Below are 15,558 nucleotides of genomic sequence, written 5' to 3' on the forward strand. Positions count from 1 at the left end.
TCAAATAAATTATGGGTGAAGAAGAAGCTGAGGCATCAAAGGAATAAAATCAAGAAGTAAGGGCATTAGAAAAGACTCATCCAGGTATGTGCAGAAACATCATCCTAAAACCAAAATTCTTGGTGTTAAAGAGGCTGGAATACAAACTAGACGAACTTTTTTTGGGCCCTCTAGTCACTTATATTTATTTTCTATAATTGAACATCAAAATTTAAACCAAGCAAGCAGAGATGAAATTTGTATTAAGGCTATGAATGAAGAACTTGATCAAATTAAAAGGAATCATACATAGGAACTAGCTCGAAGGCCACAAAATAAAAATGTAATTCAAACCAAATGGATCTTTAAGAACAAATCAAATAAATATGGAGAAGTCACAAATAAAGAAAGATTTGTCTGAAAAGGATATTCTCAATGAGAAGGAATAGAATTTGAAGAAACTTTTGCACTTGTGGCTTGTCCTGAAGCCATTAGAATGTTCCTAGCATTTACATGCTTTTGTCATTTTAAATTATATGAGATGGATGTTAATTCTACATTTTTAAATGGGAATCTAGAAGAAGAAGTTGATATTGAACAACCAAAGGGTTTTATACTTGAAATTTATAAGAATCGTATTTGAAAACTCAAAAAGGCCTTATATGGGTTAAAACAAGCTCCCTGAGCTTGGTATTATTGTCTTGGAAATTATATTTGACAACATGGGTTCAAGAAAGGTTCTCCAGATAGTAATATATATATATGAAAATAGAAAAATCAAAACCCTTGGTAGTACTTGTTTATGTTGATGATATCATATTTGGGAGAAATATTGACTCAATAAGCCAAGGGTTTGTTTCAGCCATGCAACAAGAATTTGAAATGTATTACATGGTGAGCTAACATTCTCTCTTGGTCTACAGGTACATAAAAGTAAGTATGTTATTTTCCTTTCTCAAACTAAATATCTCAAGAAGATCATGAAGAAATATGGATTGGAATATTGTAAATATGTCTGCACACCTATGGTAGTAGGTTATAGTCTCTGTCAAGATGATGATTCTCCAACTATTAATAAATATGAATATATATATCTATGATTGGGAGTTTACTCTATATTACAGCTAGTAGAGTAGATATTATGCATGCAGTTCGCATCATCAGACGATTCCAAGAAAATCCTAAAAAAACTCATCTCAAAGTTGAAAAAAGAATATTCAAGTATTTGCCGAGAACTCAAGATCTTCAACTATGGTAACCCAAGAGCACAAATTTACACTACAAACCTATATTGATGTAGATTAGGTTGGTAACATCAGTGATTGTAAAAGCACCAGTGGAGGAACCTTCTTCTTGGAACAATTATTAGTCTCTTCGTTTAGTAGAAAAAAAGGTTCTATGGCCTTATAAATTGCTGAAAAAGAATATGTTCCAACTATATATTGTTGTACTCAACTAATATGGATGATTCAAACATTACAAGATATACAAGTCCATTTTCCACAACCTGTGCCTATTATTTATGACAACACTAGTGCCATTAGTATTTCAACAAACCCAGTTATGCATTCAAATAATAAGCACATTCCAATAAAGTATCATTTTCTTTGAGAGAAAGTCTTTGAGTATAAAACAAGGTTGGAATATAATCCTTCAAGAGAAAAAATTATAGATCTCTTCATGAAACCCCTTCCTCATGATTCGTTTAAGTATCCTTGATAGTAATTGGGAACGATATTTGCTTCTTCCCTTTTCTAATTAATCTAGCATATCTAGGAAATATGAACTCAAGAGGACCAGTGGTTGGGAAAAAGGTAGAATTTTACATGTGTTTCTTATAAAGTATGGTCATGTATATATGTTCTTCTTAAGTCAAATAGTCGTGTATGTTTCTCTGTGCTGATAAAGGAGTGATACATATTCAGGGGAGCTTCTCATATGCTTCCACAAGTTCATTATTAACATTATGATTATGACAGAAGTTTGTTGCAATCTATTTATGATGCCCATATGTTGCTTAGGAGTGTATGAAAGAGTGTTGTTTCATGATGAGGTTATGAGTAGTTGCAAAATATAATTACTATTGTTGATCTGTCTCTTTTCTATAGTTTTTGTTGGCATATTCATTGATAAGGAGGATATAATATCAAGATTAGGAGTTGACATAGGTTCAAGATGAGGATTTTCTATGCTCCAAATGATTTCATTATTATGGCTTATGATGAGTTCATGGTTATTACTTTTGTGATCAGACTTATTGAATTTTTTCTTCAATGCATTTCTTACTATTAAAACACACACACACACACAGATATATATATTGCAATCACTATGTCATGTTTGATGTAGGTCGATATTCAATATTCTACTAGAGGTCTTCTTTGAATTCCCATATCTTGATGATGAATCTTTTCGAGAGTAGTCAATGTGATATCATATGTTATTATTGATGGATGAATTCATGGTCATAGTTATTTATTTCATATCAATAGATCAAACCTATGGTGTGTGCATTTTAGGGGTAGTACTTCTCTCAGCTGGGGTCTACCCCTTTCTCTTGATGTCAAAAGGGGAGAGACAGGCTTAGTTTTTTCAAGAGGTTGACATCAAGTGCAAAGGGGGAGATTGCTGGAATTATGGCTAATCTGTTGTCCTTGATGTCAACCTGGATGTCAAATATGTTGTCCTTGATGTCAACTTGGCATAGTATGTCAGACTCTTGTCATGATTGAATGAGCCCAGCTAGCCTATGGATGGATGATGACTATAGAGATTTGTTGAACTATTGCATATGATATGAATGCATGTCCATGTGTTGTAGAGGATTAGGAAGAGTATTGGAAACTTAGTCACACATTTAATTTGACGAAGGTTGAAGAGGGTGAAGTTTACAAAACCATATGCGAATAATGGGAAGAAAAGTTGTGTACATACACAAATTTCATGAAAAAGAGTGTCATACAAGACCTTGCACATGGAAAATTAAAAACTGTGATCATTTCCCATGCTAATCTCCCACTTTTTTATGTCATCAAAATCTATTTGATACTGTCAACAATTATCGATAAAAAATTCCAAAGGAGTTTCCTATGGTATTGGAAATACAAAATGATATAAAATAAGAAGGAGATTGAACAGTAGAGAGTGTGCATTTTTTTTATGAGCTATTCAGTGTGATTTGGTTTGGACTAGGTGTGTACCATAGCATAAGGAGGAGGCTCAAATATGAGATGTATGAATATGTATTGGAAATATGTGTTTGTTTTATTTGCGTATTGCAGGTGTAATTGTCGACAAATGAATCTATTATTTAATATTTTAAGTTGCTAACAAATGAAATGATGAATGTACAGATTTTAGTATATTGTGGGTTAACTAAATATTATATGGAGGGATATGGTTTGGGTGTGGATGCATATGTAGAGGTCAAAGACTGTGTCTATAGTTTACTGTTTTGATATATGTATGTTGGTTGTATTCCTAATTATCATGTTCATACTTGGATCTTCCCTATAATAGTCACATATACATTATGAGTTAAAAATATTTTAATATTGTTACTTGATCTAGGTTGTTGGATTTCGTCTTTCTACTGATTGATGTATATGATGATGATACAGGAAGTTTTACTTGAACTGATAGATTGACATGGATATGGTATTCAGTGATCTAAAATTCGTATGTGGGTATTATGTATAAAATGCATGTATATACACAAATCTTCTTAATTACAATTGTGTATATAATCTTATTTGATTAGGGTTTGCAGTGTTGGTTGGTTATGAGAGTACATGAGTTTTGTATGTTTTTTTGTTGATTGTCAAGGATGTCTTAATGAGGATTTTTGGTATATGATAGTATTGGTTGATGATGTGAGATTGCTTATTGCTTTTGAGTTTGATCACTAATTTGGTGGTAGAGGAGTGATTGGTATCTTGATAATTAGTTATACATTTTGAACATATTTGGTTGATTAGTGTTTGGTTTCAAAGACTTTATTAGCATTTAGTTATTCAAGTTGAGAATATTGTTGGGTGTGGGTCCGTTTTGAAAATTTGATCAAAGGTGGCCTATAGATTTTGATGTGTATTTGAGATAGGTGGATCCAGTATGAAAATTCTTAAACATGGCCACATAAGTGTTGAGGGTTGGATCCTTTAGTGGGGGTGTAGGAGCTTCATTTCAGTAGGAGCTAGTAAACTTGATAAGGGAGTAGCAGCTTCCTTCCAGTCGGACCTGGAGAAACTAGAGGTTGTATCCTTCCATAGGTAGGAGCTTCTATACTAGTAAGATTCTACGCAAATACAAGATGTAATCAGTATTTTATTTATAACAAGAAAGAAGATAGAGATAATAACAGTGGTAGTTTTCTCCTAAATTGGTTTTCTAGTTAAAAATATCAGTGTCCCTATTTGTTGATGTGTTATTATTTATCTACTCTTTATTGCTCATGGTTAATTCATAATGAATAAGTAATGGAATAATGATTAATGAAATTAAGTAAGCTGCATATATGTTGTTTGTGTTTATTTATAGCATATACATACACGAGTTGTTTGAAGTAAAGTAGTATATAAATTTCAAAATGTGAAATTGAAAATTATTGGGAATGAAATATTGATTCAAACCACCCCACTCAGTATTTATAACAATTGGTATTGGAGTGCAGGTCCTTCAAGAAGTAGCTTGATTGTTGCTGGGTCATTAATATACCATTATTATTGTCACTTTTGAATGCTTATTCCACCCGTTTCTACCATTCTTCATCACGTCATTTATCATAATTTATCATATAATTCTATTTTACAATGATTTATGCTCTTACGTAAAAATATTATTTATTCTCCTTTATTTCTAATAAATTGATGATTATGCATGATTTTATCAATGAAAGTTTAATAAATTGGTTATAACATTATTCACCATTTTTAGCCTTCAAGATAATTTCCAGATTGAACATTTGATCATTAAAAGTGCCAACTCAGAAATGCGCTGGAATAAGAAGTGACCGTTTTGTGGTTGAGATTCTGAGCAAATGAAGCAGAATATGGAAAATCCAGAACATGGGTTTTGTCCAGAACGGACCCAATTAACTTTAACATAGAACGGCTTGCCCAAATTCGGCTTGTACTGAGAGAAATGCAGGGTTCTTTGAGCACGATTTTCTCAAATTTGTTGTTGTGGCCGTCCTCCAAATCTCAACTGCAAAGCCAATTTCGTCTTGCTTTTGTTGAAAGATGGATGGAAATATATCTTCTTGTTGATCAATTGGTTGGAAACAATCTAATTTTGTAATAGAAATTATATTGTACTTATCTTTATTGTAACTTCTCTCTGATCTCTCTCTATTTAAATGAAAACAGAGATCAGAGATGGGGATGATTTGGGGATGGAAAAATGATGGAATTGAGGATTTAGAATTAGAGATTTAGAATTGAGAATTCATGATAGGAATGATTTTACCATTTAATGATTAATACCTGATTTGGGAGGAGTTGTTCATTCTTTTCATCTGAAGTAGCCCAGCAGCATCCGCTGGCGACTAAGGGCCCAGCCTCTGCTGGAGTATGCTGCTGCTTTATTTTATCTTTCTGATTTCTGCCGTGTGATGGTTTGATTTCCTTCTCGTTTCTTCAAATTTTGTTATTCAACAATCTTTTGTTTATGAACATTTTGCAGAATTGTGAAATCATAATTGGATTGCGTAGTGACAAAATTATTAATTATAACTTGAATTGTCCTGCTCTTAATTCTAATCTAATACTGCGCTGTCTGATTAAGACTGTGATTCATTTAATTGCTATTCATTTGTAATTGCAATTGTTGTTCAATTATGTTACTATTCAATTATAACTGCAATTGTTGTTGCTTCAATAACTGCGATTAATGTTCATGCTGCTGGGTTAAGGTTGCTGATTCAATTACATCTGTAGTTGTTGCGTATTTTTATTTCATTAGCTTTGTTGTTCAGTTTTCCAATAGATTTAGTTGTTGTTCCTTTTCCGCAAGGATTTGTTTTTGCCTTTTAAATGTTATTACAGCAAGTGTGTTTATTCCATTTCTGTTAGCAGCATTATTGATTTATCATTTTCAATTTATTGCTTTAGTATGGTGTGAGAGATCAACAACTGTAAAGGACATTGGCTATCACTGCCTAAGTTCTCAGATTGTGGATATTATTTATGCTTGATTTAATTTATATCAGTAAAACAAGGATAGAGTTTTGTTGTTCAATCATATTTATAGAAGTAGACGATATTCCATTTCTTGTTATTCGCATTACCTTTGCTTTGGTGTGCAGAAGGTCTGAGACAGTAGTGAACATTGACATATGTTGTCTAGTTCCCAGTTTGATGATCTTTCTTTTGAGTGCCTTTTCAATTGCATCAATCTCTAGAGGAATGAGTTATTGCTACTGTATCCTCAATTGATGTTTGCTGAGTGAATAGTTGGATTTCAAAGCATTTGAGTTTATGTTATTGTTAGATTTCTTTTTCAAGCATTCATTTACTTTTGTATTTTGAGCACTCTACTACATATTTCATAACATTACTCTTGAGAAAATAGCCACCTCAGACTGAGTACACTCTTGAAATAAAAAGTCGTCCCTGGGTTGACAATTAATGTGAGGTAATTAGGAGTTAAAAAGACACCTTTTTATCGCTCGACAATTGCTAGAAGGATATCCAGCAAAAATGAGCAAGCAAGACAAAGATAGTTATGAATTCTTTGAGTCAGCAAGTGAATCAGGGAATTATCATTTATTCGATGTTGAAATTAGTATCTTAGTTGAAGAAATGAATCAGCTAAAATTTTATCTAGAGGAGTCTAAAATAATAGAGGAAGTTCTAAGTAATCAATTTCATGAGAAAGAAAAACATTGTGAGGAACTAGAATTTGAAATTGTTGAACTAATGAGAGAAATTGAGAAAAAAAAATATATTAGTTGAATATAAATATAAAGTTTAAAAGGGGATCATAAAATTAGAAGAGATTATTAAGATGTGGTGTTGGCCATCAATCAAGACAAGCCTTGGATACAATTCAAATCATGGTAAAAAAACGTCATCATCCATGACATCTACTAGGGAATGTATAAAGAGTTATGCTAATGTTGTGAAAAGTGGCAGTGATTGAGGTATCAAGACTCACAAGCTTAAAGGAACAAGTGATGCAACTCTAAAGCAATGGAAGTAACCAAGGTATTTCTCTCATAATCAAGAACAAAATTATTCAATAAATTTCTTTGCTCCAAGGTAATCTTATTTTTATGGTTACTTTTTGTTGAGAAATATAAGGCATCAATAGTTAAGTAATTTCTCTACTTATGATAATTTCTTGTGATAGTATTTTTCTTCTTGATTTCGATCTTTTCTTCTTGAGTTATGATTGCATTATTTTCATCAAGACAACTACCAAATCATGAACAATAAAGAAATAAGAGACAGAGTACATAGGCTTGTTAGCTAGGGACAAAACCTCTCACTCTTTGAGAGGAAAACCCAAATGAAATTCTTCTTATAGATATTCAATTGATGAATACCAATACCAAGACAAATACCCTTGACACTTGAGCCCTCCCAAGACCAAGACACTAGTCTCCTCTTCAATGTTTCTCTTCCTCTTCTTCTTCTCAACTTCTTTTAGAATTTGGACCTCTCCTTGTCATTGTGCAACTCCTTTCTTGATAGCAGAAACCCTATATCAAGTTCGTTCCTTGAATAGTCTCTTCAAAAGAGAGAGACTCCTTTTTTATCTTACTGGGCTTCCTTCATCAAAATTTTCCACCCAAACAAGTGTGCGTAGGTATGATCTCAATCTTCGACCTCTTCTTGCCAACTTCATACCTGCAACCTTCAAACGTGGGAGAATATATTATTCCTAGAATAGTTCTTAATGATGCTTCTCTCCTTATCTAACCTTTATTCATTCTTTTCTGGACTAGAGGCTTCTTCTAAGACATATTTATCACTTATTATTGAACACTTGGTTCACTAAATTTCTTGTCTCCAAATGAGGCTAATTATGGGTATATATAGTCTTTGGTCCATATCTATTAGGCTGGCATGATCCCTAGAGTAGGCCGAAATTAGCTTCTATAATTATTCCTTTGTTATAGACCAACTTGATGAGGGCTAGTGACAAGGTCTTGGAGGGTGACTTTACATAGAAAAATATGACTCTTTTACAATGTGTAATATGCCTTCAATACATGACAAAGAATATTTAGACTTTTATGACTAGATGAAAAAATTCCTAAGAGCTCACAATGGGAGCCTTTACTAAAATAAAATACCTTGATCATGAAACCCATGATGCAAGCATTATAATAATTTTATTTTTCTACTTTCCATCTCTTTACATAAAATCACAATTACATGACATTATGAAGACCAAACCTAGTTACACTTTTCAACACTCCCTTTTAACTAGGGAGCTATTCATAATGGTACTTAGTCATTCTCAATATGAAGAATTTTTCATAAGAAGAATCAGATTGGTCACCCATTTGTTTAGCATCATATCAACCAACATTTTTATATAGCAAGGCCTTGACTAATAGCTCTATCTGTTCACAAGATGTGAGCTCAATGCTAGCAAGACCAATTATTAATAGACACTCTCATTTTTGTCTCTCTTGGAACATACCCCACCCAGGTTCTCTTAGGGTGTGTTCCATCATGAATATTCTTATATTGGACTCCCCAATCCTAAAATAATATCAATCCTCTATGACTACTCTTTATCTTGGATGCCCTATCTCATCCTCAAAGAGCATCGGATGCCAAATGGTTACCGAAGCTTCAGTTCTATCTTTCGAGGTAAAGACCACAGTCATGTGTCTATCTGTCCCTCTTAATTAGGGATGGCATATATATTCCAATAAAGGAATGTACTCGTTCCTACAGAAGGAATGTACTTAAGATTCCTCTTATCTTAGGAATTTTCAAGTTTCTTCCAAGTAAGAAACTAGTTTTCAAGCTCCCTCTTGATTATGGACCTATAGCAGCTCCTCAGTTGCTTGAATAACTCCTTCCTATGATGTCATGAATTCCTTTTGTCATAGATTATTCATCTTTTGGGACTTATACATAACACACAGACCATCCATCACTTTCATCCATAAGTCAGTAATGTCATTACTCCTTTCGTCAAAAAGTGATCCATTTGTCTACATATAGCCCTGCTTCATGTTATGTTGTCTGTTGATGGGTAGCGAAAGCCCCGCGGAATGAGTATATAGTGCGAATCTGGGAATTTTGGGTAGTATTAGGGAAAAATACTCTACAGAAAGAGTGGAGCGCAAGCTATAGGAGGTTCAGTCAAAGGGTAGTCCGCTCGAAAATATTGTAAACAAATAGTAATAGAGTCGGCCCACAGTAGGATCACGAGCCAAGGGAAAGTATAAATAGAGCGAGGCTCTATGAGGGAAAGGAAATTCAGTTTTTGGATTTTTGATTCTATGATGTAATGGGTGAATAGTCTAAGAGCAGTTGTAAGTCTGAATTGAGGGAGTAGGGTAGAAGGTAGAGGCTCTGCAGCTGTGTGTGCAGACCCCTGCAACTGAGTGCATAGGGTGGATCTCGATGTATTGTTGAAGATTAATAATAAAGATAAGTTTCTTCTGAATTCTATGTTGATTGCGACTATACTCTTTTATGATAAATTAACTGTTATGATTTCTGCATCTACTATGGTTGAATTCATGTGAACTGGATTAATCTTAATGTGTAAAGTAACCAAAAGTAATAAATGTTTGCTTAAAGACCATTTTAACTAGATCGAATCAGTAATAAGTGATTCCATCTGTAATAAGCATGATAAGGTTATTCCGATCTGTGCAGATCTAGCGTGGCGCGAGACTCCAGAATAGTGCATGAGCTCCAAACCACATCCAAGACATCCCCAGGGTGCAAAAACCTAGTTCCAGCACCCTCCCTTGCTACCTCGGGTGAGACCTCAGTCCGCGCTTCGCAGGTTGTTGCCGAAAGGGCCGATAGCTATGAAATTTGTTGGCTAAATAATTCTTTTGAACCTGGTTCAAGCCCATATAAGCCAACAAATGGTTTCGTTGCCAGGAACTGGGATCTGCCTAAGGGGTGTCTAATGTGGGAACACTGGAATCCTACAAAGAAAGAGCTCAAATATTGGTGGGATCTGAAGTTCCACGAGTTCACGGTTCAGGAAAACAGGCACTCGTAGATATCAGAGGAATAGTGGTTGGATTGCTATATCCTCACGGACATACATGACATCTTCTTCGTAACATTCCCGATAGAATTGTATGAGTGGATCGCAAAGTTAGCTGATAGTTTGGGAAGGTGCAGATTAGATCAGCCGATAGTGTGGACCCTAGAATTGGTACGTAGACTAGAATCTACTGAAGACAAACTCTTACGCGCAATCGATCACTGGGTAGATCGAATCATTGGAGGATTTATCACTCAATTCACAATAGATACCACTGTAAGCTACAGCGAAGCAGAAAAACAATTTCTCCAAGGACCACGGGGTCAGTACATCAAGTCATTAAACACTTGGATTAAGATGTTATTGTGCGAAAAACAGATTATGCGCATACATTAATGTCTAGGATAACACGGAGTGGAAGAGGTTACCGAGGAATGGGAGGAGTAGGGAACAGTCCTCTGATTCCTATCTCATGGGAAAGTGAGGAAGATCTCACTTGGTTCTAGTTTGTGATAAGCTCCGCATGGGACGCGCAAGGTATAATGGATGAAAACATCAAAAAGGCTACGTTGGTTAGTGCACTCCAGGACTGCGTGCTGATGTGGTACATAATACACTCAACCGACCATCTGAATGAAGGACTAGTAGCTATACAGGATGTGCTTAATAAGGAGTTTGGCCGACCAAAGTCTGAGAACCAATTGATCATTGGGTTCAAGGAAATAGCAATGCTGCCTGGTGAAACCCCGTGGGTTCTGGACCAAAGATTAAAGAGTACTATTCACGAAGCTAATATGATGTTGACTGATGGACAACATTGCACGTGGTTTGTGGCATCATTAAAACCACATATAAGGATGGGTCTGTCACAACAGAAGATCTCAACTCAGGCCGAGGCACTAGAGACATCTATGAGGTTATACGTGACCCCGATTCTGGACCCAGGTTTGGGAGTTCAGCAACTCCATGCGCAACTTCAAAACTTAAGTTTAGAAGTACAAAGCTTGAAGCATGGAAGAATGCCTCAATCAGGGGTACAACCAAAGGCACGATGTATTAAATGTAAAATCCATGCACACGACAAAGACCATTGTCCAGTCTTCGCGAACTATCTGGCAGGAGGAGGCCTGATGCCATTAAAAGTGGAAGTCCAAACTGGACAAAATGCCATGCCTATGCTCTGGTGCGTGATTTTCCAAGTGGGAGGGAAACATGCAATAGATAACTGCCATCTATTATAGAAGTATACCCAGACCTCACAACAGTTATATTGCAATTTTTGTCGATCAGTAGGACACGATGAGCAAACGTGTTGAAGTTACGACTTAATGATGGAATGGACCCTAGCCTATAGAGTACAGGCCAAAACATGGGGAGGATTTCAAGGACGAGGTCAAGGAAGAGGATGGGGACCCGGCTGAGGTCGCAAACAGATAACTTGTTATAATTGTGGTGAATAAGGACACTATGCTCGTGAGTGCACGGACCCAACTAGGATCTCATGTCCTTATTGCGAGCAGTTCGATCATGAATTGATAGATTTTCCAACATTGCTTGCCTAATTAAATGAGAAAGGGGTGCTTCAACCTCCACCAATGCAGAATGTCCAGATAATGCGTGCAAAACCCCGCGAAGAGAACACTAGTATAAATATAGTGCGAAGGAATGGTGTAACAGAAGGCGGGAACACAGGAGGGGTGTGAGGCAACTTGCCTATGGGAAACTGTACTGTTGAACTAAAAAAAGGAAGGGCAGGGCCAAATGAAGATCAGTTGAGCTTCGCGAAAGCTGCTACATTAGGTGAGAAGGACCAAACCAAAACCAAAATGGACCCCTATATGATCACCTCCATTCTTGACGCTTGCATGAAATTACTGCGGAATCAAAAGGTTGTCCAAGGGCTATAGTAGTTGATTAAGAAGAGTGCCGAATTTAGTGAACCCAAGGTAGTCCGAAGGATAGGACAACATGCTCTACCACTGGATGAGAAATGAGAATGACGGTGCAAATAGGAGATTATGAGATGGATCAATTCATCCTGGATTCAGCCTCGGATGAAAATATACTACCTAAGCAAACTTGGGAGCGTATGGGCAAGCCCGTACTGCAATGCTACCCAATTCAACTAAAAATGGCTAACCAGAAAAATATCTTACCAATGGGCTGATTGCAAGGGGTGACGGTGGATATCGATGGTGTAGCAACACAGACCGACTTCGAAGTCATAGAGCTTATCGATGATAGAAATCCTTACCTTGCTTTTCTCGGGATTGATTGGGCCATTGACATGAAAGGAATCATCAACTTGAAAAGGTGCATGATGACCTTCGAAATGAAGTCACTTCACACAGTAGTTCCGCTGGACCCAGCGGAAGGGGAGCACTACACAAAACCCGTCCATGATGAGGAAAGTAATGATGACCTGGATTGCATTTATTAGATAACGGCTTAGAACCCTGGTCAAATACATTACAATGACAATAGGAGAACCTCATGGGAATGTGAGAGTATCTACACTATCAATTCTAAGGAAGAGACAGAGTGCTGGCAGAATTGATTGCAGGGGGTTACAACACTCAACTGTAATAGGGTGACTCAATCGGCACGATTTGAAGAAAGACACCACCTAAAAGAGCAGGACGTGACCACTGAAGACCAACTCACATGTGTAGTGCAAGAACCACCCAGTTCGTCGGTAGACAGGGCACACGCATCGATAGAAAGGATCAGGGAAGCTCAGATCCACGAGAAATTTTTGACTCAATATTGGAAGATATGGGCAGCGGTTAAGTTGGCACAAAACAGTAGCATAAATAATATGGGTGTATGGTGGACGATCGACACCTAAAATTGACCAGAGTGGACCACAAGATCATCAGGCTAGAGGGAACCTCCCCCATATGGCCCAATCAACCACTATAGGCATAGCTTCTCCCACCAGATATGACGTCCGCAACACGGTTTAGCAATTGTGGGCTGCCATTCGGCGTGCAAAATGACGACTTGATGAGTTGGAACAAACTGAGGCTCGAATTTATGACCATAGTATGAAGTTGGACAAAGCCATCAAGAAAATTCAATTAGAAGTTGCTGCTCTAGATGACAAAAAGGGATGGCCCAAGGAAACCAACATGGCTAGCTTTCCTACCTTGATATGGCTACACCAGAAGCCCCAGGGGTGCACACACCATAATTTCGTGATAGAAATAGGAGGACATCTAGGATGCGCATGACCCGGGTCAGCGAGAAACTAGGGGATCTGCAAGAAGGGTTTTCCCTTTTGACGATCTATCGAGGGTTCAGTCCCAACACCCGAAGCAGTTGGAAGAGGTTTCCAACTATAAAACAAGCTGTTGTACAATGCCTTGATAAGACCACTGGCCCCCTGCAGAAACCACATTTGCGACCTTGGGGATTCGTTGCTGCAAAGGAAAGATGGAAAGTGACCGTTAAAGATACTACTCATGGTATGATGGCACATTTAAAGAACCTTGAAGCAAGTGGCGGGGCATTAAGACAAAATCATAACTGTCTAAATCACATTTATGAGGTATCACAAGAACAAGCTGCCAGTTTTTGGGTTCAATCTATATATAAATAGTGCAAAGGTCACCACCACATCGTACTATCCGGTAAGAAAATTGACCCGTATTACCTACGTCATGAGCAACGAGGAAGTTGAAAACAGTCCATGGTTTTTGGCATTGCCACAACAATACAAAGATGTCATCTTGAAAGCTCAAAGGCCTACCACTGATAATCCACAACCAAAGTCGCCACAGGAAGCAGAACACTCTAAATCCCCACAGACATTGAAGACCAAGAAGAAACCTCCACTCCCAGAATCAGTTCAGCGGTCGCCACGACACCTGCAGGTTGGCAAGTCCATAATGAAGGAAAAAGGTAAAACTGTTATCATTGATAGTGAGGAAGAAATAGAAGAGTCTCCCACGACAATCGAAGAGGACATCTCTGAGGAAGACCTTGTACAACCGGTGCGATGACCCAAGTATACGCCCCCAAGTAAGGGGATGAGCAAGGTACCCACAAACCTGGACGACTTCAACAGTATAATCACTACCCCCTCTCTCCCAAAAGATGTCCCAGTAGAAAATTCAGTGGTTGGCCGTGTCACCATGATGAAATTTGATGATTGTGACCTTGCAGATCGAACAAAATTTCCCCATCTAGTGACGAATGCCTTAATGGACCATATGATAGAAGGCATGGTGACCGCTCTACAGCCAAAGGAGTGGTTGCGAAAGGTGGACGAAGCTGGATTATTTTATCTCTTGGCAATTCCATACTTTCTCTGGCCCCCTATTACCATGATAGTCATCAAGCAGTTTCTCTATCTAGTACATGAAGATAACTATGGGTTGGTAAACTCGTCTGTATCACAACAGAACTTGTTCACCGGGTCTCGCATCTACCCTGCACCAGAGGGAACCCTCGCGAAATTACAGCCAAAAGTAACAATGTGGGAATGATAGATTGACTAAAGAAGACATATAAGCTCGCCAAAGGAACGCGAGGGTACGTCATTGACAGTATCTCCGACAACACAATTTGGGTGGCCACTGAGTTGCTGGCAGGAAAAGTAATGAGGAAATGTCGAAGCTCTGAGGTCTCTGCTGTAGTTATTGCATTGGCTAAAGAATGTGCCACTGGTGTCCGATTAAATTGGTTATAGTTTCTTTGTGAAGAATTTCTAGCCAATTGTCGCGAAGTCGAGGAGGAAGGCAAACCATTCTATTATGCGTGGCTACTACTGTCCCTCATGTTGGTCACTACTGAGTTTCCTGACGACAACCAGTTTCCTGTTTTAACCCCAAAATGGCTAGAAGCCACGCAGTATGCATCCCTCTGCGTGACTAAGGACGCAAGTAGAATTCAGGGAGTTAAGATCTTTTGGGTATTAATGGACATGACTATGCGTCAGTGGATCAATGTGTTACCACGCTTAACAAGTGAAGTTTATGAGAGTATGAAGCACATTGCGGAATTTAAAGTAGATATGCATCACATCTACATCCAGGCATGGAAGGACCCAGCTCATACATGGACCCCTCTCCGGTTCATTGTCACTAATGACATTGTTCACAAGATTGTCGAGGCTTGGCCCGTGGCTTAGCGAGGACCTGCGGCAACGGAACGAGACGAGGCTGCTATTCAGAAGAAAAATTAGGCAGCCAAGCGCGCCGTGCAACAAAAGAGGAGTGAACAGTATGCTACAGAGGTTAAGGCAGCGCGAGAGGCGAAACTCGCAGCAACGAGAAAACCAGTACCAGATGCACAGACATCCATAGCAGACAAAGGCACTTAGAAGGAAACTGCTCAGCCAGCCGCAATGGATATGCCGTCCACTACTATGGGTACCCCACTAAA

This window comes from Pinus tabuliformis, chromosome X, assembly GCF_031772625.1.
Source record: "Pinus tabuliformis cultivar Carrire ecotype Pingquan chromosome X, CPIR1, whole genome shotgun sequence".
Lineage (NCBI taxonomy): Eukaryota > Viridiplantae > Streptophyta > Pinopsida > Pinales > Pinaceae > Pinus > Pinus tabuliformis.